Genomic DNA, 4392 nt, shown 5'->3' on the forward strand with positions numbered 1-4392 from the left:
CAAAAGAGCTAATGCAATCCTGGGATGCATAGACAGGGGAATCTCGAGTAGAAGTGGAGAGATTATTTGACTTCTGTATTTTGCACTGGCCGAATACTGTGTCTAGTCCTGGAGTCCATAGTTCCAAGAGGATGTTGATTACATTGGAGAGGTTTCTGAGAAGCGCCACAAGACTGATTAAAGGATTAGAAAACATGCCTTTTAGTGACAGACTCAAAGGATATGTCTACACAGCAATTAAAGACCCTTGGCTGGCTTGGGTCACCTGACTTGGGCTTACGAGGCTTACGAGGCTTGGGTGTGGGGTTTAAAATTGCAGTGTAGTTGTTTGCACTCAGGCAGGAGCCTGGACTCTGGGACCCTGTCCTCTCATGTCTGTATTACTAGGTACAAAAATGCTAAGCCTGGCTACCCATGAACACTTCTGCTCCAGCAGAGTTCTGGTGGCTACAGCAACAGGAGATAGGGAAGCACACTAAAGCACAAGTGTCCCTAAGGCTATGTCTACTGGAAGTAGAGGTGGAATTTTGACTAGCCACCCTGAGAATGCATCCAAATTTCAGATGGGATCATACTGCGAGCGGTTAGCTAGTTCCACCATTTGCTCTGCCATGGTTACACTTCTGTTTCTGTTGCACCACTCACGCAAAGCTTGTACAGATAGGTGTACATGAGCTGCAAATGACACCTCCACCTCCAGTGTAGACATGCCCTTAGAGGATGTGAGAGCTGATAAGCTCTGTACAGCTGGAAAAGGGAGAGGTCAAGGGCTCAAAATCCATGATCTAATTACACTTCTAAAGTGTCTTTCACTGGCACTCCTGGCTCTCAGCCACTGGATGACAGCCCCAGCAGAAAGATGCTCCTTCTAATTGAGCATCAGCCTTGAAATAGGAACCTGCTGTTTCTCAGCTGAGCCTGTTGGACTTTTGTGACATATAACTAGGGTGACCACACATCCCAATATTATCAGGACCATCCCGATATTAGGAGCTTTGTCTTATATAGACAAAAACCTTCCTTCCCCCACCCTCCAAAAAAGTGTCCTGATTTTTCACACTTGCGGTCAGGGTTCCTTACCCACTCTGAATTCTAGGGTACAGATGTGGAGACTCGAATGAAAGACCCCCTAAGCTTATTTCTACCAGCTTAGGTTAAAAACTCCCCAAGGCACAGATCCTTCCTTGTACCTTGGATTAAGTAACGCTACACCCCTTTTCCTGGACAGGCTTGAGAATAATCCCCCAAACGCCTACACCCCCTTTCCTGGGGAAGCTTGAGAATATATCCTCACCAATTGGTACAGGTGAACACAGACCGAAACCCTTGGATCTTAAACAATGAAAAATCAATCAGGTTCTTAAAAGAAGAATTTTAATTAAAGAAAAGGTAAAAGAATCACCTCTGTAAAATCGGGATGGTGAGTACTTTACAGAATAACAAAAGACTCAAGAACACAGAGGATCTCCCCTTTAGGCAAAACCAGTTAAAAAAAGTTACAAAACCAGGGATAAACCTCCCTCCTCCTACAAAGGAAATCACAAGCCAAAATAAAAGTAAATCTAACGCATTTCCTTGCTAAATACTTACTAACTCTATAGGAGTTGGATTGCTTGCTTCTTTGATCTTGCTCCGGCCAAAGCTGCATGGAACAGACAGAACAAAATCCCCTCCCCCACTCCAGATTTGAAAGTATCTTGTCCCCTTATTGGTCCTTTGGGTCAGGTGCCAGTGAGGTACTTGAGCTTCTTAACCCTTTACAGGTAAAAAGAGGAATTAACCCTTTACAGGGTAATGTGGGATTTTATGCTACCCTTAGCTGTATGTTTATGATACTTGCTATCTGGTGACCCTACATATAATGGAGAGAATCAAGAAAAGTCAGCCTCTGCCTAAGGGCAGGTCTACACTCCGGCAGGGATCGACACTCTGAGATTGATCCACTGGTGGTTGATTTAGCGGGTCTAGTGAAGACCTGCCAAATCAACTGCAGATCGCTCTCCAGTCGATCCCTGTACTCTACCCCTGACGAGAAGAGTAAGGTAAGTCGACGGGAGATTTTCTCCCATTGACCCCCCGTGGTGAAGACCCCGCGGTAAATTGACCTAAGGTACATCGACTCCAGCTACGTTATTCATGTAGCTGGAGTTGCGTAGTGTAGGTCGACTTACCATGGTAGTGTAGACATAGCCTCAGTGTAACAGGGAGCAGAATCAGGGCTCAGAGCTTAAAACATCTTGGTCTGATTTCCTCTGTTCTCCTCATTGTGGACAATGAGGTCTCAAAGTAGAGGAAAGGTCTAGGTGCAATGGAGCACCATGGTGAGGGTTACACACCGTACAGTCAAGCTGGGACTGACCCAGCTCCTGTGACACCACAAACCGATAGGATTTTAATTACTGTAAGAGATAAAGATCTACCCACAGGAGCTCATTGATACCTACAGAGATGTGTGGACCATGGCCTAGAAATACCCTTGCGTGGTATTAACATATGATAGGGACTTTTTTAGAGTATTTCATTTTATTTTTAATTTTAAAAAGATAAACAAACTAGATTTCATAAGGAGAAGAATGATAGAAACAGCTCCCTTGACTCCCAGAAACACACACACACACTTCAGTAATATGATCTTAAACCAGCTTGCTTTTATTAAAAGAAGAGTAACAAATGTTATATGGTGATACAAGAGCTTCTTTCTGGAATTTCTCCAGCTCACAAGGTTATTTATATCCCAAATAAGCAGCACGTCAGGGTTCCATTGAACCAGGATCTGATGATTTTAGAAGCAAGTGGATCTCTGCCAGATTCCCAGAGATCCTGCCTAGACAATCAGTTGATAAACCTGTACAAAGGAAAGAGAATCAGATTTTTTGATGTTGTCCCATAGAACAGGGCTAATGTGATGTTTGATTTCAAATCAAAGGCACAGGAGGAATTGCCCAGTCACTGAATGGTGAGTGAAGAGATTCCTGGTTAACCTGAGCACAATGAATCCATTGTAGCTACTGCAACCTTCAGTCAGAGAGATTTAATGGGGATAGCTATAAGTATCTAAATGGGTGAAATCACTGTCTATAACAAGCATACGTCAGAAAAGCATGACACATCCATGTATGCTTGTTCTATCAAACACACCTTGTCTACAACTGAAGGTAAAATGAAACTTATTTAGGTGATAGATCACTAACGCTGAAGGAATGCAGGGGAACTCTAATTCTGCCTGAAGCCTGACTCGGATCTGGTGGCAGTTCCACGCTAGCAGCCCTGCCTGGTGATAGCACAGACCTCTGGGCATGCTCAGTGAATTGGCCAGGAGAGCAGCTCTGCAGTTGGCAGCAAGGCCACTCCAGCCCAGATCCCTGGTTCCCGCTCTGCAGGCCCAAGTAGCTCCCAGCATCAAATCTCCAAGTGGCCTCTCAGGTGTTTTAGTGGGTGGGAAAGTCTCTCACCCTCCTAACTGTTTCTCTAGGACCTGTTCCTGCTGCAACATTAATGTGACTAGCTGAGTGGCCTGTATAATTTATGGCACCTCCAGTCACAAAGAACAGGAATAGGACGGGCTGCAGATTTGCAATGTGGCCGAGTTAACTTCACAGAGGGACCTTCATGCTTAAACCATTCACGTTCACTCAGAACAATGTTCATATTGACATCACCAAGATTTTTATAATTACCTCCCCTGGTTTTCAAAAGGGGGAAAATAAAGGGCTAAGAGCTGAGCTGCTTTAAAGATGGAAGGATTCGTCAGGTGTTAAATGGAAAGAGAGTAATGAACATTCCTGCTCACACTGCAGGGTCTCTTACCTTTGACAGCAAGAGCCAATCCAGCATTTTCCAAGGTACATAGAATTAGAGGGACATCCCCTAAGGTAACAGGAACCACCACGGCGTTTACATTGCTTTCGAGAATATCTAGCCTGGGAGAATCCTAACAAAGAAAGAGTCTTAATTATCATTCTGCAGAGCAGGAGAAATTACAGTTGTGATTCCAGGATGCCAGGCATTTCCCATTCACTAAGATCTGGCCAAGTCAGCCCAACTATCTTCCAGTATGAAAGTTTATCACAGTTTTAATACTATTTCCGTGGTTGCAGTTCTACCCACGTTCAATGGCAGCCTGAAAGAAGAGAATTAAACAGGGACGCTCACTCTCCAGCTGCAGTTTAGAACCATAGCTCTGAGCACAGGCATCTTTCACTGCTCCATGCCTTTAAGGGACGGAACTGGTTTTGTGGCGGGGGTGAGGTTTTGATTCTCTCGGGCTCTGACAGTGATGGGCCAGGCAGTACCATCAATGCAATTTGGCTAAGTAGGGTGAACTGGCATAGGACTGGGTTGTGTGACTACAACTTATCAAAAGAGAAGGGCTTGAAAAAGTCCCTTCTGGTT

The 4392-nt window shown here is 44.6% G+C and overlaps 1 long non-coding RNA gene across 1 annotated transcript; it reads right to left on the bottom strand.

Moving 5' to 3' along the window:
* Positions 1 to 2628: 2628 nt before the first annotated feature.
* LOC128834639 (uncharacterized) lies at positions 2629 to 3896 on the bottom strand. The gene is made up of 2 exons (XR_008444461.1): positions 3808 to 3896; positions 2629 to 2845 (listed from the first exon to the last, which is right to left on the bottom strand). It is a non-coding gene; the product is annotated as an uncharacterized LOC128834639 (long non-coding RNA).
* Positions 3897 to 4392: the final 496 nt, after the last annotated feature.

The sequence above is a fragment of the Malaclemys terrapin genome, chromosome 3 (genome assembly GCF_027887155.1).
Source record: "Malaclemys terrapin pileata isolate rMalTer1 chromosome 3, rMalTer1.hap1, whole genome shotgun sequence".
Classification (NCBI taxonomy): Eukaryota; Metazoa; Chordata; order Testudines; family Emydidae; genus Malaclemys; species Malaclemys terrapin.